Below are 21560 nucleotides of genomic sequence, written 5' to 3' on the forward strand. Positions count from 1 at the left end.
ATGCGAGGAATCTAAAGTAGACTTAGCAGCAGAGAGTAGAATGGTGGTTGCCAGGGGCTTGGGGGATAGGGAAATGGGAAGTAATTAGTCAAAGGATACAAAATTTCAATTACACAAAGTCAGTCAATCAGTCCTAGAGATCTACTGTATGGCATAGTGCCTGTAGTTAACAATATTTTATTGTATACTTAAAAATTTGCCAAGAATGTAGATCTTATGTTAAGTGCTCTTATCACACACATCATCATCATCATCACCACCAAGAGGGCAGATCAAGGTGGCCAAGCGGATCAGTGGTGGTGGTCTGGAAGAGATGCAGATCTTTGTGACCATCACCGGTGAGGTCAAGCCCAATGACACCAGTAAGAATGTCAAAGCCAAATGCAAGTGAAGGAGGGCAGCACCCCACCTGACCAGCAATATCTGATTTTTGCCAGCAAACGGCTGGAAGATAGCTGCACTCTCTCAGACTACAATATCCAGAAACAGTCCACTCTGCACTTGGTGCTTTACCTGCAGGGTGGCATCATTGAGCCTTCCCTCCACCAGCTCACCCAGAAATACAACTGCAACAAGATGATCCGCCACAAAGGTGTTATTCTTGCATGCTCCCAGCACTGTCATCTGCCGCAAGAAGTGCAGCCACAGCAACTGCCTATGCCCTCAAGAAGAAGCTCAAGTAAGGCCCCTTCGCTAGCTCCTCCTTTGCCTGCAGGGTGACCTGTCTGAGCCCCAAGGCCTTTGGGCCTCAATAAAATTTCTCTTTCATTGACTGGAGCAGTACAAAATAAAATAAAGAAGGCAAGGGAAACTTTTGGAAGTGATGGACATGTTCATGGCATAGACTGGTACGATGGCTTCACAGGTATATACTTGCATATAAACTGATCAAGTTGCATACATTAAATATGTACAGCTTTGAGCCCAACATGGGGCTTGAATTCATGACCATGAGATCAAGACCTGAACTGATATCAAGAGTTGGAGGCTCAACCAATTGAGCCACCCAGGCACCCCAAATATGCACAGCTTTTTGTATGTCAATCATATTTTAATAAAATGGTTTTTTAAAAGGAAGAAGATGATCATCTGAGTAGCTCCATATCTATTAAATTGAATTTGCAGTTAAAAATCTTTCCTTTAGGGATGCCTGGGTGGCTCAGTTGGTTAAGCATCTGCCTTTGGCTCAGGTCATGATCCCAGGGTTCTGGGATCAAGCCCCACATCAGGTTCCCTGCTCAGCAGGGAGTCTGCTTCTCCCTCTCCCTCTGCCTCTCCTCCCCGCTTGTTCTCTCTCTTTCAAATAAATAAATAAAATCTTTTAAAAATCCTATTTTTTAAAGATTTTATTTATTTATTTTACAAGAATAAATAATGCATCTGTGCAAGCCTAGGATGGGTGAGTGCTCCTCAAAGTCTCTGGCACAAGCTGGGTGACCCCCATTTAGGTCAGGTTGGGCACTGAGATTTTTCACAACCCCCCCAAGTCAGTTTTGCTGCCCCCTCAATCAATACAGCTTTTACTGCATCTTTAAAATATCACAAATACATCTGAAAAATCATCTGGCATCTTGCTGTTTTTGTAGCTGGACAACTCAGATCTTACTCATCAGCCTGCTGAATGTTCCTTTATCAGAAACATAGATACCATCCAAAAATATTCCGATATCCTTGTTTTTAACTGTTGTGGCTTGCTGAATCAAGCAGCTGAGTTTGATAGAAGTTAAATGTCATTTCCTTCAAGAATTAACTCATCTTTCTGGGCTTGAAATACAGATCAAGCAACACCTGGCCTCATCCCAACCCTGTGGATTTATTTTTCACCCAGGAAATTTCAACAAGAACCATTCTCCTGAACGCTGATGGGGGAAGTGAGCATACACAGACCCCATCTTGTAAGGGAAGCCCAGTGTAATGCCTTGATCATGTTCTGAACACAGGCAGTGGGAACAATAGCCAGTTCTTTTCTATATCCCCACCACTTGCCAACTCCAAGCCTCTCCTTTTTCTTTCCAAGAAGACTGAGTTCTACATTGATGTGATTGAAGTCACTTCACAGGGTTCCCCTGGGGCCCTTCACAATAACAGTGCATCCTTTCAGAGTGATGTTGACATTTCTGGAATGGCGACAGTGTGATTCTGAGAATGGTCTTCATTCCCGCAATAGATGTGGCAGAAAGCGTCTCAGTTCCACTGTTTTGGGACTCAGCCTGGACTACATTTTCCAGAGGGCTCTGCTGCTGCAACTTCACAGTTCATGGAATGTGTTCTTCTGAGCTTCAATAGGCAACTTGCTGAAACCTATGAAGCATTTCACTTCAGGGTGGGTCGGAGTTCTTTGCTCGGGGTCAGTCTTGTGGCAAAGAGGGACTGACGACCCAGCTCTGGTGGTCCCGTTATTCTTGGAGAGCTGGACTACACTTCCCAGAGGGCTTAGCGGTCGCGTGCTTTCCGCTGGGACTCAGCCGCCTGCCTACCTGAGGAGCCTTTAGTGGAGGTCCTGGAGGGGTGATGTTCTGCTGGGCAAGGCCGAGGGCTGCCCAAGGTGTGAAATCTCAGTGCCGGAGCCGACAGTGCTTAGGACTGTGCTGGTGTCAGAACAAGGCAGAAAAGATCCTGTATGCAAAACGTTTAAATCCACCTGTCACATCTGTCTCCTAACAGCAGCATTTATACCATTTACATTTAATGTAGCTACTGAAATATTTTGATTTAAACATGCCATTTTATATTTCACTTTGTGTTGCATGTTTTGTCTCTCCTTTATATTGGATTTTCAAAATTATTATTATTCCAACTTTTGCCTTTATTAGTTGGTAGGTTCTTTTAGTCACAGCTCCGGGAATTTGTCATACTTACCAAAATACAAGGTTTTCAATACTCTCATTCTCCTCTCAAGTAATGCATTTAATTACATTTGTCCCCTTAGACTTAAAATACAAGATATCAATTACCACATATCTCTGTATGCATATAATTACTGAATTTAATGGACACCCTTACCCAAATTACAACAGTACAATTTTGTTTGGTTTGTTAGTGTTCATTTACATTTACTCATAACAATGATACAACTAGTGTTCAGAGAAAAGGTCTTGTCAAAGCAGGATGCTACTTACAGGTGGTAAAGAAAGATTTTATTCATTAATAACTACCATAGTAGGGAAGAGAGTCCAGTGTGAGTAGCTCAAATTTCCTGAAACAAAAGGCAGGAGACTTTTTTCCCCAAGATTTTATTTAAATTTCAGTTAGTTAACATACAGTGTAATATTCGTTTCAGGTGTAGAATTTAGTGATTCATCACGTACAACATCCACTGCTCATCACAAGTGCCCTCCTTAATACACAGCACCTATTTAACCCATCCCAACACCCACCTCCCTTTCAGTAACCTTCACTTTGTTTTCTATAGTTAAAGTCTGTTTCCTGGTTTGCCTCTCCTTCCCCCACCCCACGTTCATCTGTTTTGTTTCTTAAATTCTACATGAGTGAAATGATATGGTATTTGTCTTTCTCTGACTACTTATTTCCCTTAGCATAATACTCTCTAGTTCCATCTGCGTCATTGCAAATGGCAAGACTTCATTTGTTATGGCTGAATAATATTCCATTATACACACATACACACACAGATGTAAACCACATTTTCTTTTTTTAAAGATTTTATTTGAGAGAGAGAGAGAGAGAGAGAGAGAGAGAGCGAGCATGAATGGGGGAGGGGCAGAGGGAGAGGGAGATGCAGACTCCCTCCTGAGCAGGGAGCCTGGCACAGGGCTCGATCCCAGGTCCCCAGGATCACAACCCTAGCCGAAGGCAGACACCCAACTGACTGAGCCACCCAGGCGCCCCTATATACGTAAGCCACATCTTCTTTATTCATTCATCAGTTGATGGACATTTGGGCTCTTTCTATAATTTGGCTATTGTTGATAAGGCTGCTATAAACATCGGATGCATGTATTTCTTCAAATCAGTATTTTTGTATCCCTTGGGTAAATACCTAATAGGGCAATTGCTGGATCATAGGGTAGTTCTTAATAATTTTCGTACAGATCTATAAAATTTCACCTATTAATACTTTAAAATTTTTTACATTTTTATATTATCCCACAGGTAACTGAGGAGAATATTAATTTTTTGGAAATCTTTTTTCTCTGTTCTTCAGTTTAGACAATTTCTACTGATCCATAAGTTTGCTGACTTTCTTTTGTCTTTTCCCAGCAAAGCCCATCTGCTGGCAAGCCCATCCAATGATATATTTTTCAAATACGCTATTTTTAGCTCTAGAAATTCATTAAGTTCTTTTTAATACGTTATCTTTCTACCCTATCTGTTCATTCATTATAAGCATATTTTACATCCTTGAGCATAAGTATAATGGGTGTTTTAAAAAGCTTTTAAACACTCTGTGATTTAGCATTGATCTGCTAATTCTAGCAACGGGGCCGTGTTGGGGTTGGTCTCCACCAATTTCCTTTTCCTTTAAATATGGGCAACATCTTTCTGTTTCTTCCATTATCTAGCAATTTTGCATTATATCCTTGACATTGTAAATGGTGTTTTAAAGACTGGATTTTGCTATATTCATCTGAAGGATGTTGAATTTTTTGTTTGTACAACTTTGTTGGACTTGATCTCAAACTCTGTCCTTGTTTTAAGAATCTGAATTTTCTTTTAGCATTAGCTGGGCTGTAAAGACTCAGCCCCACACATGCATAGTTCAGGAGTCATTCAGAGATTTGGACAATTTATACAAAGAATTTGCCCCTGCTCTTTCTCCTTTGTGGAATTCTCTCCCTTTTCCTCCCCTCTATTTTCCTGCTATTATAGTTCTGCTGAAGGACAGCCTGTAGTTCTTCACACCAGTTATAACTGCTGACTTTCAGCTGTCTTATGTGGCACTGCCTGGGACCTGCCCTCAGGTGAAAAGTTGCTTATTTAATTGTAGAAGGCTATCAAGCAGTCTCGTCTGATAATTATTAATTATTTCATGCATTCCCAACAGTGTGACAACACTCCTAAAGGGGCGAAAATTGGTTCTTGGAGGATAAAAAAAAATCTTAAGACGGCTCTGGTTTGTGGCCCTTCAAAGCAGCATAGTACATAAAAAGATATGTATGTTATATTAAGATTTCATGGGGACAGGGATAATGATTAGGGGCAAAATATCTTAAAGGCTCCCGGGGGAAATAATGAAAAAATATGGAGGAAAAAAAGAATTGATAAGTTATATATTCTTTAGGATTTTCTATGAACACATTCATATCTGTAAATAATAACTCTTTTCTTTCAAGTCACTGCACCTTTTTTTCTTGCCTTATTGAATTAGTAAGAATCTCGATTACAATATTAAATAGAAAGCTTGAGAGCAAGTATCTTTGTCTTATTCTTAGATGCCAGTGGAAAGCTTTCACCATTAAGAAGGCTGTTTTCTCCAGGAGTTTTATACATACCTTTATATGACTGAGGAAGTTCCTATTGTTTGTCTTTGCTCAAAGGATAAGTTCTATGAAATGTCTTTTCTCCATCTATTCATGTGAGAATATATGATGATTCTACTTCATTAATGTGCTAAATTACACTGATTTTCAAATGTTAAACCTACCTGCACTCTGACAATATTCCGAATTTAGTCATGATATATTATCCTTTTCATATATTCCAGGATTTATTATTATTTTGTTTTGAATATCTGTTTTCATCAGTGAGAGTGACCTATAAATTTCCTTTCTCTTGAATGTCCTTATAAAGTTTCAGTATCCATGTTTGCTTCACTTCATAAAATAAACTGCAGTGTGTTCCAACATTTATCAATTCTCTTGAAACTTTGTATAAGTGGGCTTTTTTCCTTAAATCATTGGTAGAATGAAGTCATGTGAGCCTGAACTATCTATTGGAAAGGGTTGTAGTAATGGATTCAATTTCATTACCAGCTATAGGACTCTTCACATTGCCTATTATCCCCCAGCAAAGTTGGTTTATTGTTTATTACTAGGAATTTGTCTGTTTCATATAAATTTTCAAATGTATTGGTATAAACTGTGTACAAAATCCTTTCATTATCTTTTTAATGTCTGCAGGATTCAGAGTGACCCAATTTTCATTCCTACCTTGTTTTCTCTCTCACTCTGTCTCTCTGTTCATCTGACAGAAATAGGAAAGTAAGTGTGGCATGTTTATACAAGGAAAAATAAATGCAGCATTTTGACACAAAAATGAATAAATAATGTGGGAAGCAAAGGCAAAAGAAAAAATCAAATTTCTTACTGCCTATAGCCCATTGACAAGACCTTGAAACAGGTAGAGAGATCTTCCTCTAGGAGCTCAGCTGCCTCGATGTTGACACTTTGCTAAGGGCAAAAGGCAATCTTAGTCGAACCCCCCAGATCCTGTAAGTCTTACATAACATATAAAAATTCCTTTGGAAACTTCCTTTATCTCTACCCCCCAAGATATATGTTGGCAATCATCCCCCAAGCATATGGCCCACTGATATACATCTGAAGGGTCTCATGACTAAGGTTTTATTAGACAATAATAAACGAGCTTTTCCTAACAAGGTTCTGGAAACCCTGCTTCCAAAATTCCTTAGAGACTTATGCTATCCGTAAACCCCTCCAACTTGAAAGTATATAATCAGTCACTCCTCATAACCCCAGTGCAGCTCTTTCTGCCCATGGGTCTTGCCCCCATACTTTAGTAAAACCACCTTTTTACACTGAAGATATCTCAAGAATTCTTTCTTGGTCATCAGCTCTAAACCCCAACACTTCCTACATCAGTAAATAACCTAGAACTACATGCAACAACATGCAATCAGTGAATCACACAAATAACGTTGGGCAAGAGAATTCAGATGCAAGAGTATATACTGTGTAATTCCACTGATATAAAACAGAAAGATTGCTAAACCAATCTTTGCTGTTAGAAATTTGGATAGTGATCATTCCTGGAGAAGGAGAAAGAAAACAGAAGAGAGCATGAAGATGTACTTTGGGAGGCTGGTAATGACTTGTTTCTTGATCTGGATACTAGTTAAATAAATGGATGTGTTCAGTTTCGGAAAATCCATTCAGCAGTACTCAGGCTATATGTGCTTTTAGGTATGCATATTGCACAGAAGTTACTATTACAAAATCAGGAGGGCTTCTGCTTTTTTGCTCCAAAATGGAAAAAGCTTGTAAGTAATCACTACTATCCTCACAGCAAGAAAAAAAGCTAAGCAGGGGCGCCTGGGTGGCGCAGCCGTTAAGCGTCTGCCTTCGGCTCAGGGCGTGATCCCGGTGTTGTGGGATCGAGCCCCACATCAGGCTCCTCTGCTATGAGCCTGCTTCTTCCTCTCCCACTCCCCCTGCTTGTGTTCTCTCTCTCGCTGGCTGTCTCTCTCTGTCAAATAAATAAATAAATAAAATCTTTAAAAAAAAAAAAGCTAAGCAAACTGAAAATTAATAATTCTTATTTTCCTCAGAGAATTGAGGTCAGAGGGCAAACAAATGGTCTGAGAACTGGAGAGACAGGCAAAGAGAATCACAGATAACCTAAAAGAGAAGCTGCTAGAGCCAGGAACTGGTAGGAATTGATGAACTGCTGGAAACTGAGTGTGGATCATCTTGAAAGTTAAAAACTCCTACAGGCCCTCACTTTCTTGAGTTGAACCTCTAAAAACACCACCACTTCCTCAGAATGAAGATCAGAAGAAATCCCCCTCACGCTTCTAGCAGGGAGAGGCGAAAATAACCATTTTGAAATATTTTAGATAGTCTGCTGTCCACCTGCCCCCAAAGGAAACTAATTTACCAGAGACTAACCAACGTGGAGGAAGGGAAATACCCAGCCTTCTCTACTGTCACCTAACGGGTTGAGGGAGGAAAGGACCTGAGACGAACTTGTGCAGGTCACAGCTCCACGGTTGCAGGCAAACTGAGAGACTAAGACCTAAAATTCTTTCCCACCCCTACACTTTCTCTACATCAACATGATTCTTGCATAAAAACAGGGTTAGAGCTGAAAAAAGAAAAATGCATGATCATCTCAACTGATCAGAAAATTATTTAACAAAATTCAACACCCTTTCATCATAAAAACATGAAACAACAAAATCCTTGCTAGCTATTTTGTGGAGATCAACAGACTGATACTAAGGTTTATAAGGAGAGGCAGAAGACAAGAATGCCCAACACAGTATTGAAGGAGAACTAAGTTGGAGGTCTGACAAATAATCATCCAGTCAAATCTTAATACTTATATAGCATTTCTCTCTTTGGTTATGCTTGAAAAATCTATTCCTAAACCAGTATTACAAAACATAGACAAGATTATCACCAGATTACTTTTACATTTAATTATTCAATCAGCGTTGAATATATCCTAATGTACAGTATTAAATTAATATTACTTCACTCCTACTCACCATTATTAAATGTAGCTAACACGGTGTGTTGAGAAAACCAGCCCATTCCCGGCAGTACCAAAAGTTACTTTCCCGTATGTTATCACCAGGCTGCAGCTATCTTAGGGAATGCTGCACCAGAGTCCCCGCCATGGCCCTGGGGCCGCACCAGTGACCCTACCTTGAGGCTCTGCACCCACAGGCCTGAGGCTTCGGACAAGCGCCAGTTCCGGACTGCCCTGCCCTGCCTTCTAGCCTGATCTGGACCACCAGGATGCGCGCACCGCGCCCTCTTCTGTTTCCCTGCCACCATACCAGCCCTTGCGGGGCGCACTCCTTAGAGCGACAGTCCTACAGCAGTCCGCGCAGCAAGGTCCCCGCAGCCAACTAGCACTCCAGCAAGGATTCTGGGAATTCCAGCTACTTTCCCCACAAGCTACCGCGGCCACGGACATTCAGGCTCGAACTACATTTCCCAGAGGGCAGCGTCACAGAGGTTCTTTGGCGCCCCTTCCATTTTCACGCGGTTCTCGCGCTGCGCTTGGTGAGTTGAACTCGTCTCAGTATGTAAGTGGCACAGGGTGCGGACAGGTTGGGTTTTGGACAACCAAGTTAATCCGGGGTGGGGGAGGAAGTCTTTAAAGCCTGGAAGCCGGTAATAGGGGTGGCCAGTTGTTACCGTGCTCTCAGGCCTGCGGTTCAAGCACCATAGAGGAGGGTGGTGTGTGTCTGTAGGAACAGATGGGGAGAGGGGAAGCCTGTTGTGTGTGTGTGTGTGTGTGTGTGCGCGTGCGCGTGGAAATGTGCCTCCGCTACAGTAGGTGCGCTTGTGAAGTTGATGAGGTTGGGGACTATACGCGAGGTTCAGTGGGGTGGGGTCCGGAGCCCACGACCAAGAAAGAATTCTTGAGGCGTCTTTGGCGCAAAATGGTGGTTTATTAAAGCACAGGAACAGGACCTGTGGGCAGAAAGAGCTGCTGCACCGGGCTTGTGAGGAGTGGTCCATTATATACCTTCAAGTTGGGAGGGGGTTAGGGATAGCGTAAGTCTCTAAGGAATTCTGGAAGCAAGGTTTCCAGGACCTTGAGGGGGCTAGCTGTTGTTGGGAAAAGGTCATTCATTGCTGTCTAATAAAACCTGAGTCATGAGACCCTTCAGATGTATATCGGTGGGCCATATGCTTGGGGGATGATTGCCAATATGTCTCTTGGGGGGTTAGAGATAAAGGAAGTTTCCAAAGGAATTTTTATATGTTAAAGTAGACTTACAGGATCTTGGTGGAGGGGAGGGGTCAGGCTAGGACTGCCTTTTGCCCTTAGCAAAGTATTAACATTGAGGCAGCTGAGTTCCTAGAGGAATGTCACCATGCCTGTTTCAAGGATTTGTCAATGGGCTGTAGGTAGTAAGGACTGTTTCTTTGTCCTTTAGGGCAGCCAGGAGTGCCTGAGGAATGTTGCATACATCCCGTGGGTGGGGGGGTTGCAGGGTGTCAGCTTCTGCTTTGTCTTCAGCTTGCCTTCCGTTCCCTCATCATTTCCCCCCTGAACAATTTTGACCCTTAAATCTTTAAGGTTGTTGAAGGTGGAAGGTCTCATCTTCTGTAACTTCTTCCTGCTGAATAGGGGCGTAGACTCCCTATGGGTCAACATTGGTCAGTTGGGGAACATACAGGGGAGTTATGAAAGGGGAGGCAGCTGAATCCAACGTAGACAACATGGATGAACCTCCTTGAGTAGAAGGTATTTATTATCTGTTAGCTGGAAGTTACGGCGGTGAAGGAGTTTTGGCACTAGGCAGGGAGACATCAGACATGACAAAAGAAGGTTAATATTATAAGGAGAGATCTGAATAAAGGATCTTTGATAGTTAACCTTTGATAATTTTCCTCCAGTCCAGGAGTTTAAAGCAATCACTAAAGGAAAGAGATAATTTAAAGTGCCAATTTAAGTATTTATGTCAGTTAGAAACCCAGAAGTATTTTGTGGTAATCTGGACTTTATACACAGCATTGTTTTTATGCTACCACATATTTCACCTTGTATAGCAGTTAAAAACATTTAACATCACTCTGTTCTGTAGAGTTTCACTTGAGGGCTTTGACCATGTATTTATTGAGAACTTCCATGTGCCAAACAACATTCTCCAGTCTCAAAGAGGTAACAAAGATAGATGCTAGGTGGGGGCGCCTGGGTGGCGCAGTCGTTAAGCATCTGCCTTCGGCTCAGGGCGTGATCCCAGCGTTGTGGGATCGAGCCCCACATCAGGCTCCTCCACTAGGAGCCTGCTTCTTCCTCTCCTACTCCCCCTGCTTGTGTTCCCTCTCTTGCTGGCCGTCTCTGTCAAATAAATAAATAAATAAATAAATCTTAAAAAAAAAAAGATAGATGCTAGGTGGTCATACCAATGTAACACAAAACATGGTCATACCAATGTAACACAAAACATGTCCACCATGGTTTTAAATTTGGAAGGTTGGCTGGGTTGGTAATAGTTTTAATAATGCATTCATGCATCCAGGCAAAACCCAGAGTACAGTGGCTTATCCAGCAAGGAGGAAGCTATGGACACAGGTTAAGTTGCAGAGCCACTGGGTCCCAGCCAGGAGCCAGTCATATAATACTGGGCCTCCCTGAAACTGCAGTCAGGATTTCAAGGACTACTTGGTTTTGGAGGGCCATACATACAATGATTTCAGGCCCATATTTGATTCGGGAGTTATGGCTTGATAATAATCCCCTTTTTTTCCAAATGGCACCATGAGCATGGAGGATGAGGGAAATATATTTCAAGTCAGTATAAATATTTTTAAGGCTTTTGCCAGTTGCAAAGCATGGGTGGGAGCTATTAATTCTGCTTTGGGGCAGGCATGTTTGCTGACAGGGCTTTGCCCTCAACCTTGAGTTAGACGTGACGATAGCATACCCAGTTTTTCTTACCCCTCTTTTCCATGAAACTATTACCATCGGTGAACCAATCATCCTCTGTATTTTCAATAGGGACATCTTATATCTGGTTGACTAGAATAAACAAGATCAATAACCTCTGAACAGTTATGCTCTATAAAAGTACAATGGTCAGGTCCAGGCTTAAGGGTAGCTGGGTTTAAAGTCTGACAGGTTTTAAGCATTATTTTAGGCATACCTATAAGCATAGCCTGGTATTTAATAAGTCGGCTTCCCATCACCCATAGGTGGCTTTTGTTCTTGGAACTGATGTGAAGTCATTACTTCCCATAGTGTCTTTGGACTGTCCCATAGTGAGCTTTGAGGCTCCCTTTTACCAGGAGAGCTGTTGTCTGCTCAGTTAAAGCCTCTCCTTATGATTGTACATTCAGAGAGGTGGCTTCTAGGATAAATTAACTATGCAGGATGAAAGCATTAAGAAGCCTTCTTTGTTTGAGGTCTAGCCTTAATATCTTAACAAGGAATCACTGGTGAGTGGGGGGGGGGGGAAGACTTGTCAAGAGATAAAGGCATCCCCAAGTCATCATCCAGTCCAGTCACGAGGAAAGTGGGGTCATCCATTATCTCCACAAGCCCATAGTTAACCCTATGGAGTGGGGTATGCTCTGGCTTTTAGGGAATGATTTCATCATCCCAGCCACATTGGTCAAGGTGATAGCCAAGTTATACAATCGTTGGGGAATCTATCCCATTTCCATTTGTTCAAATAATTAAATATATGCCCATGGGGTTCTGTTATTAGCCCCATAGAATAAGAAGCATGAAGACTACCTATACATCAGCTATTGTATAGGAATAGAAAAAAGCTATTTCTCTTAAGTTTACCTCAAGTTGTCTAGCTTAAGCAAACATTTAAGGACAATCGGATCTAGAATTTAACATCCACAAAGGTGGGTTATTTAAACATAACTTTTCTCTCTAAAATAACCCTCATTTCCAGAGGTAGCCAAATCAGGACTAATTTGTTTGCAAAACAAGTCCAGTTTTAACAAACTTGGCCTAATTATTTACATAAATTCAGCAAAAATAGTGATTGACCTTATAGATCTTTTAGAATCTGCTTTGCTGGAACTTTTACAAGGAATCTCCAGGTTGAACTTTTAGTAGCCTCTCCAGGCCAGAAGCCAAGCCAAGTACTTGTCATCAGGCATGCCTGTAATACCTGTAGATTTGGGCAGATCCCTCTCCAGGAGGTCCCCAAGGTATCCTGAGGTTCCTGCACCTGCCAGGAAGTGACATTCTTTACTCACCTGGTGAGGCTGCTGGGAACCCTGTAAGCAAGGTATCAGGCCATTTCCAGGGGGCTTTATGGCTCCAGGTTTCATAAAGTCAACCTTAGTTCCTGAAAGCTGTTTGGTCATATCTGAGTCTAGGCATGTCTCTCAAATATGACATTCCAGTCAAAGCCTTATGGTAAAATAACCAGTGTTTCCAATGGTGTCCTGTTACAAGGAGAGCAATACTTATTGAACTTATGCAAATGATTATGATTGCCATGGAAGAAAGAATACTTACTGAGACCTTTTTAATCTCAGAGGGTTCAGGTAGAGAGAAAAGTTAAATGCTTTTTTTTTTTTAATTTTTTTAAGATTTTATTTATTTATTTGACAGAGATAGAGACAGCCAGTGAGAGAGGGAACACAAGCAGGGGGAGTGGGAGAGGAAGAAGCAGGCTCATAGCGGAAGAGCCTGATGTGGGGCTCGATCCCAGATCGCCGGGATCACGCCCTGAGCCGAAGGCAGACGCTTAACCGCTGTGCCACCCAGGCGCCCCGCTTTAATTTGCTTTATTATTATTTCTGTATATCACTGATGTCTTAAGAGAAAATTTCCTCAATCTGGAAGAGTAAACATTAGAGAACCAGTAATGTTTTAAACAAGAGTCACAACACTATAGTCTTTTAGTTAATTTAGTCCTATGTTACTAATTCTTGTTTAGTTTGAATGCAACTTTAGTTAGTTCTGGAAATTTTTACCCATTTCAGTTTTAGGATTCTATAAAGATATCGAAAACCTGTATCTGTCCTAAAAGTCCTTTATATGAATCTCTTTGAAGATGAAACTCATTTTAGAAGAGAATAAGAACAATCACAAATAACAAAAACACAGAATGGACATAGTTAGTAACTGATGAGTTTACAATATAGCTGGCAAGGAAGTCAGGTTACTTCTGTGACACACAACACTTCCATAGCCAGAAAAGAGTGATGATGACCTTATATTAAACCATTAAAACTTTAGGGATTGCGGGGCGCCTGGGTAGCGCAGTCCTTAAGCGTCTGCCTTTGGCTCCAGGCGTGATCCCGGGCTCCTCCGCTGGGAGCCTGCTTCTTCCTCTCCCACTCTCCCTGCTTGTGTTCCCTCTCTCACTGGCTGTCTTTCTGTCACATAAATAAATAAAATCTTAAAAAAAAAAAAACTTTAGGAATTGCATATTATCTCTAGAATAGTTACAGCATTTACCCAAATGTAACCTAAGGCTTATCATTTGTTTAACAGTGCTTCCAGAGTAACTCAGCATACCAAAGAAAAAGGCCTAATGAGTAAAGAGACTTCATTTACAATTTAAATCTTGGTAAAGTTTTTTAAAACCTTAAAATTATAGCACAAGCCTGAATAGGATTACAGATCACTACAAAACTCTATTTTTATTTAACCAAGGTGACAATACGAGATTTGAAGGCAAATATGTAGGGTTCTATAGTTGTCAGCAAAACTTAGGTTCTTTTATACGGAGAAGTTTTAACTAAGTAATTGAAGACCTGTTAATGACAAAACATAGACACTTTGTTTTCTGGGCAAAGAGAAAACTGTTTACATTTTCTTATCCAGAGCACATGAACAATTCAAGAAACCTTTGTCTTTCTAAACAGAAAGCAGACATAGATCTTATACCACTGTATCTTAAAAATCCATTCATTTTATTCTTAGTCAGTTCTGACCACACCTAAAACTCCTTCTACAACTTTCCTTTGCATTCAGATTTTATCCCATGCCATCTTTCCAAACAACTATCTTATTTAGGACAAAATTGCCTTCTTTTACCTTCAACAAAAATGCATTCCCATTCCTTATCCTTCTTAAGTATCTCCTACTTTTCTACATATAGAGCTGCTTCCCTTATTTCCATCAGCCTTCATTACATTTAATAGTTTCGTTTTTTGTTTTTTTTTTAGAAATCTTAGTCTCCAGTGAAAACTAAGTAGTAACCAACTGTGAACTGTTACACCAGAATTCTTTAGATGGCAAATTTATGAATCAGTTAAGCACAAAACATGTTTACCAACAGATTTAAATATCCCTAGTTTCTTCGCAGTAAGAAGTCAAAAGCACAAACCTACATCCAGTAATCAATGCTTCAGCACTGAATCCTATTTTAAAAGGACCTAGATGTCCAACGAATTCAATCCCATTTACCATCCAAGCAATGAAGATTCAGGTTACCGAAGACTTTGAAAGCTATTTTAACAATTACCCATGAAAACATTGAGACAGACAATTAACCATCATTTAGTCATATTTTTACTAACAACTCACAACAGACTTACATCTGTACAGGTTTGTTTGACCTTCAGTAAACCTCGATAGAATAAAAGTTTTACATTTAGTGCCGATAACTTTAAGGACAGGTCTATCTTAATTAAACCAACAAACTTCTCTTAGTTTAAATACTGAATTATGTTCCACCTGGGCCCACCCCATTTTCAGTTTTTACCTGAGACACTGGTGGGGAAATCTGGAGTGGGTGACGTTAGGTCCAGGGGGTGCTCTTCTTCGCTCCTTGATGGGGAGGGTGAGGAGGAGCAGCCATGGTGCCGGAGGCACTGAGGATGGTACAGAAGCCAGTTGTGCAGGTCGCACCCCAGGTGGTGCAGAAAGGAGGAGACAGTAGGGGCAGAGTGCTGCCCGAAGGCAGAGAAAGGGTTCCCGGTTTTCGAGCTCACCAGCTCCAACAGGAGCAGAGGCCATGTTTTCCCGCCAACAAGGGGGAATAGGGAGTCCATGTCGGGCCAGAGAAGACAGGGAATTTCCCCGAAACAAAGGGAGTTTCGGCAGCTGCTTGGGAATATTCCTTAAAGTCCCTGTCCTGGGGTAGACTAACCACAGATGGCTCCAGTTATAGCCATTAACCCAGGAAATGAGTGAGGGAGATGCCCCCACATACGTTAGAAGGAACAGTGAGCGAGAAGAGAGTCAAGTCCCCTTTGTTTGGGATGGCCTGTGTTTCCTCCAGCAACCTGGGTTTCCTCGGAGGAGGTCTATTTAGATAATTATCATCCAATATGTCAGGAGAGTTTACTAGCTGACGCATTCAGGCACATTCTGCAAGAGGCCCTTATGTCGGGGTCCTGGTGTAGAGCAGTGAAGGCCTAGGTACGAGCAATGAAGGTAACCTAGGTCCATCTGCTCAGTTCCTTACAGAAGAGATCTAACCGATAGATCCCACTGAGGCCGAGCAGTGTTACAGGAGCTCAGTACTTTCCTAAATTTTGCAATCCAAATTGTTTCCAGTGGGTTAGAAGGCACCCCAAGGGAGAGTCCTTGGGAACCGAAGAAGCAGCCTACTGAGGCCACGCTCAGAAAAGTGAAGAAGATCCATTACTAAATCCCCCATGACTCCTGGGTGGCGTCCCACTCAGGATATGTCAGAGGTTCCCGTGTGTCAAAAGTGACCGGAGGCGTCCCTCAAACAAGTCATCGCTATTGATCACAATCCTGCCTTCCTGTGAAGGCATTCCTGCCTTAAAATGCCCGTAGGAGGGATGCTGGCGTCCCTACCCTGCCCCATCGCATCCTAGGCTGCCAGTAGATGCCTGGTGAATGGACTGAAATACCATGTCTTGAAGGTCGTGCCGTGAAGGTCACGCCTTATTTTGCCTTGAAAGTATTTTACCTTGCCTTGAAGAACCAGCTGTTTTTAACCCATGGAGAACACTAGAAAAGTTTAACAAGAGGAAATTACCAAATTTTGTAGCCTAAGTAATTAGTAGAGGACATTGACAGAAAACAGTAAAAATAGAAATCCATCATGTTTTAAGCAACATTCCAACACAAGTGGTCCTTACAGCCAACTTCCCCGGGAAACGGTCCCAGGTTGCATTTTAGTTCAATTGGGTACTGGTTTCAGCCGGCTCCATGTGGAGGTCCCGCAGCCAGAAGCGGCTAGACCAGCAATGTGGAGGGGATCGCATTAGATCCATCAGGAGGAAACCTCACACAGGAGTCTTAAGATTGGCAGCCGTGCTAGTCACTTAGGTGGCTGGCCCGTGCCCAAGACTGGCAAGTTTGTATAAGGACAGCAGTAAAGAGGGGGCATCAAGTCTCTGGGTCTTACTACCGTCCCGGCCAGGGTACTAACTTCCAGCCAAAAGGCAGGCCTTTTCCTCCCCATAGAGTAGCCGTGGGCTAGAGGATTATAGCCTGAGCAGTCAGCATGAAAGTGTTCCAATAAGACCTTACTCCTTGAAGAGCCCCAGAAAGGAGAGTGAAGGAAGAGAAGGGAAAGTACTCACGAATTTTGCACCGAAGCTCAATGCCCCACGTTCGGGCGCCATTATGATGAGGTTGGGGACTATACGTGAGGTTCAGTGGGGTGGGGTCCGGATCCCATGACCAAGAAAGAATTCTTGAGGCGTCTTTGCCGCAAAATGGTGGTTTATTAAAGCACGGGAACAGGACCTGTGGGCAGAAAGAGCTGCTGCCCCGGGGTTGTGAGGAGTGGTCCATTATATGCCCTCAAGTTGGGAGGGGGTTAGGGATAGCGTAAGTCTCTAAGGAATTCTGGAAGCAAGGTTTCCAGGACCTTGAGGGGGCTAGCTGTTGTTGGGAAAAGGTCATTCATTACCGTCTAATAAAACCTGAGTCATGAGACCCGTCAGATGTCTATCGGTGGGCCATATGCTTGGGGGATGATTGCCAATATGTCTCTTGGGGGGTTAGAGATAAAGGAAGTTTCCAAAGGAATTTTTATATGTTAAAGTAGACTTACAGGATCTTGGTGGAGGGGAGGGGGTCAGGCTAGGACTGCCTTTTGCCCTTAGCAAAGTATTAACATTGAGTTCCTAGAGGAATGTCACCATGCCTGTTTCAAGGATTTGTCAATGGGCTGTAGGTAGTAAGGACTGTTTCTTTGTCCTTTAGGGCAGCCAGGAGTGCCTGAGGAATGTTGCATACATCCCATGGGTGGGGGGGGTTGCAGGGTGTCAGCTTCTGCTTTGTCTTCAGCTTGCCTTCCGTTCCCTCATCAAAGTGAGGGTGAGACAGGTGCGTGGCTGTGTGCGTGTGATGTGCATTTGGTTGCAGGTCTTTTACCTGTGCAGTGATTGTTGTGGCTCTGTTGTGTCATCGTCCCGTGGCTCTGGGTTTCCTGCTGCTTCCTTCGTCTTCTCTCCTCACAGCTACTTGTGGCTGCCACAGAGGAATGGCCGTTAAGAATGAAGTTGGAGGTTGGGAGCGTCTTGGAAATTCTTTACTTGGCAGCTCTGAGGGGCAGCCACGTGTCTCAGAACCACGGTGTTCCCAGGGATCTGACCGCAGGAATTTGCTGTAAAGCTTACACAGATTACACGCTGTCCCACTTCCATCTGTTTGGGTGTGTGTGTTAGCAGGGCGGGCGTGGACCTAGAGAATGTTGTGCAACGAAGTCATTCAGTGCTCCAAGAAAAACCTAGTGGCCTATGACTCCCTACCTGGTCCTGCCATTCCCCCAAAGAAGGACCCTGATGAGGAGAAAAGAGTTGTTACATCCAGAAAAAATCAGTGTTTGGTCTAGTTTTTCTTTCATTAAGTTATTGGTTTTAGGGCATGTTTTCCATTGTCTGAAATGCTTTCTTCCTCATGGATGTTGGGTACTATTGACATAAACCTCGTTAACATTCTCATATTCATTGGGTTATCATTTACATCCTCCTGTGTATTCTGTTATCGTAAACAGAACCCAAAAAGATTCAGATTTTTTGGTCTAGAATCAAGGACAATTTTCCTGTTTTTGATGATGTGAAAAATTAACGTTCAGGGTTATGGAAATGCTTATTGATTAACCCAGATGGTTGAATATTATGCAGTCAATTAGATTATGTTTATACAGGGGTGCCTGTGTGGCTCAGTCAGGTAAGCGTCGCACTCTTGGTTTTGGCTGAGGTCATCATCTGGGGGTGATAAAGTGGAGCCTCTAGTACCGCTCCCCACTCAGCACAGGGTCTGCTTGGGATTCTCTTCCTCTCCCTCTGTCCCTGCCCCATTCATGTGCATGCTCTCTCTCTCTAAAATATTTAGAGATATTTTTTTATGTTTATACAGAGTTAGGACAGAAGGACAATGTACGCTCTATAATATTAGGCAATATTTGTATTTATCAACAGTAATACCCTGGAAAAGTTTCAATTATATATGAATCTCACTTAAGAAGGTATTATTGTGAGCAGTTTTGCAAGGAGTGCATCATAAAGTAATATTTTAATTGTTTATTGAGGAAGGGTAGTGGTGTAGCTACATTTATCAAGCATCTATTGTGGTCCAAACACTCTTCTACCTTCATTACATTCTAGGATCAGTCTGCAAGTGCCACTTACCATATTGTGTTCATTTTCAGTAGGATCTTGGTAATGAAAGTGTTGGGGAGATGTAACCAAAGGATATCCAAGGACTGTAGGTGTAATTTGTTTCCCTTGTAATACTTCCCCATGTCACGCATAGAGTTCAGGTTTCATAAATACAAGAATGAACAACCTGTTCTTGTTTTTTCTCTATGATTTTTTAAAGATTTTATTTACTTATTGAGAGAGCGAAAGGGAGAGAGAGCGAGCTAGGTGGGGGAGGGGCAGAGGGAAAGGAAGATAGAGAATCTCAGGCAGATTCTGCATTGAGGGCAGATCACGACCTGAGCTGAAATCAAGAGTCGGTTGCTCAACTGACTGAGCCACCCTCTGTGATATTTTAACATTTGTCATATGTTGAAATGTCTTTGAAATATTTTGAAATACCTTATATTCTGGTGATGGCATAATGAAGGCTTGTTGTAAAACATGCAGTTCCTAAGGAACTTCTGATAAAGAAATATAAAATAATCTTATTCCCAACCCAGAGATAACCTATTAATATTTTTCCATTTAGTGTATATATATATATATGTATATATATATATTATTTTGATTTGAAGAGTATGATCACATTGATTAAGTGTAAGAGTCAAGCCATAAAGAAGTAAGAATCTGAGTTTGCAAAAAGAGACCATGAGTTTTATTATATGTGCATGTGAGTGGAAGAGAGAAGTGACAATTTCTGGTTTGAAAAACTTTCCAGATATTTACATCTTTTAAATAATAGAAATAACCATTAGTCACCAGGGCAGCAAGTGTCAAAAAGACAGTCTTTCAGAGTTAGATTTTTCTTTAAAGATTTTTTTTTTTTATTTTTAAGAAATCTCTACACCCAACATGGGGTTCAAACTCACAACCCTGAAATCAAGAGTCACATGCTTGGGATGCCTGGGTGGCTCAGTCGGTTAAGCATCAGACTCTTGATTTCAGCTCAGGTCATGATCTCAGGGTTGTGAGATTGAGCCCTGTGTAGGGCTCCATGCTGAGTGTGAAGTCTGCTTGGGATTCTCTCTCCCTTTCCCTTTGCCCCTCCCCCTGTTTCTGCTTTCTCTTCTCTCTCCTCTCTCTCTAAAAAAAAAAAAAAAAAAGTCGAATGCTCTACCAATTGAGCCACCCAGGTGCCCCAACGTTTTAACCATTTTTAAGCATATAGTTAAGTAGCCACCATCACCACCATTCATCTTCAGAACTTCTTCATCATCCCTGACTGAAGCTCTCTCCATTAAACACTTCCCATCCTCCCCTCCCCCCAGTCCCTGGCATCCACTTTCTGTCTCTATGAATTTGATTATTCTAAGAATCTCATATAAGAGGAATCATACAATATTTGTCCTTTTGTGACTAGCTTATTTCAGCTAGCCTAATGCCTTCAAGATTCATCCACATTGTAACTTGTATCAAAGTAACCCTCATTTTTATGGCTGCATAATATTCCCTTGCATGCATCTACCACATTTTCTTTATCGGTTTATGGACATTTGGGTTTCTTCCACTTTTTGGCTGTTATAAATACATTTGTGTACAAGTTGTTTTGGGTTTTTTGGGTTTTTTTTGTTTTTTTGGGTGAATGTGTATTTTCTATTCTTGGGTATGTACCTAAGGGTAGAATTGCTGGATCACCTGGTAACTCCTACATTACCTGTTTTATTCTCATGATGTTGATGTAAGTGAAACTAATTAAGAACAGTTCAGCAGCTTTCTGGAGGATGTGACCCACAGGGTGGGAAATAGCTCTGTGAGGAAAACTTGCAAAGGGATGTGGCAGTAAGAGCAGCGTCAATATATGTAAGACTATTCTCAGAGACTTTACCCATCTTTTTAGGCACTAATCCAGCAGTGGACGTACATAAAAATCAGAGAATGTTGTATTACCGGTAGCTGAAGAAAACAAGAACCATTTAGCAAAACAATCCAAATTTAATGTACTTCTCCACGACCAAGTAAATACTGTTTAAAAGAATGAACTGTGCACATTTTAGAAAACAACTTCCACTTAAAATATGACAAATGTTCATATGCATTTTAAGACATGGCCATTGAATCAATAACTTTATATACTTAAACAAATTCTCATCAAGATCAAAAGAAAAATCTGTGCTATATACACAGAGGAATATTATTTAGCCATTAAAAAGAATATTTTGCTATTTGCAACAACATGGGTGGATGTTAACCTAAATGAAATAAATCAGACAGAAAAAGACAAGTAGCAATACTGTATGATCGCACTTATATGATGAATTTAGTCCTCCACCCCCTCAAAAAAAAAAAAAAACTGAACTCAGATACAGAGAAAAGATTGGTGGTTGTCAGAGGTGGTGGGTGGGCGGGCGGGCGGGTGAAATGCATGAAGTACATGCAAAAAATATAAACTTTCAGTTATAAATGAGTCATCGGTATGTAATGTCCAGCATGGTGCTATAGTTAATAATACTGTATTGTAATAATAATAATACTGTATTGTATATTTGAAAGTTGCCAAGAAAGGAGATTTTCAGAGTTCTCATCACAAGAAAAACATATGATGATGAATATTAACCCAACTTAACTGTGGTGATCATTTTGCAATAAATACAAATGTGGAATCATGCTATATACCTGAAACTAGTA

General features: G+C 41.6%; 1 protein-coding gene, 1 long non-coding RNA gene and 2 pseudogenes across 6 annotated transcripts in view; 2 read left to right on the forward strand and 2 right to left on the reverse strand.

Moving 5' to 3' along the window:
* Positions 1-8775, reverse strand: part of LOC148108258 (uncharacterized) — a 40384-nt gene extending 31609 nt beyond the window's left edge. The window contains exon 1 of the long non-coding RNA XR_015728172.1: positions 8571-8775. This is a non-coding gene — a long non-coding RNA (uncharacterized LOC148108258). The remainder of the gene's footprint in view (positions 1-8570) is intronic.
* LOC123784828 (ubiquitin-ribosomal protein eL40 fusion protein pseudogene) lies at positions 308-698 on the forward strand (annotated as a pseudogene).
* LOC148108259 (large ribosomal subunit protein uL6 pseudogene) lies at positions 1159-5637 on the reverse strand (annotated as a pseudogene).
* A 99-nt stretch (positions 8776-8874) lies between the features above and the next one.
* LOC123784693 (uncharacterized) overlaps positions 8875-21560 on the forward strand; it is a 43876-nt gene continuing 31190 nt past the window's right edge. For 4 of the 5 annotated variants that reach the window (XM_045786152.2, XM_045786144.2, XM_087871071.1 and 1 more), the window contains exon 1: positions 8875-8933. The gene's annotated coding sequence lies outside the window, so the exon portion shown is untranslated. Of the gene's footprint in view, positions 8957-21560 lie in introns of all 5 variants that reach the window. The other variant, XM_045786139.2, reaches the window with a different exon arrangement.

Source organism: Ursus americanus, chromosome 21, assembly GCF_024610735.1.
Source record: "Ursus americanus isolate L20-20 chromosome 21, mUrsAme1.1.p, whole genome shotgun sequence".
In the NCBI taxonomy this organism is placed as follows: Eukaryota; Metazoa; Chordata; class Mammalia; order Carnivora; family Ursidae; genus Ursus; species Ursus americanus.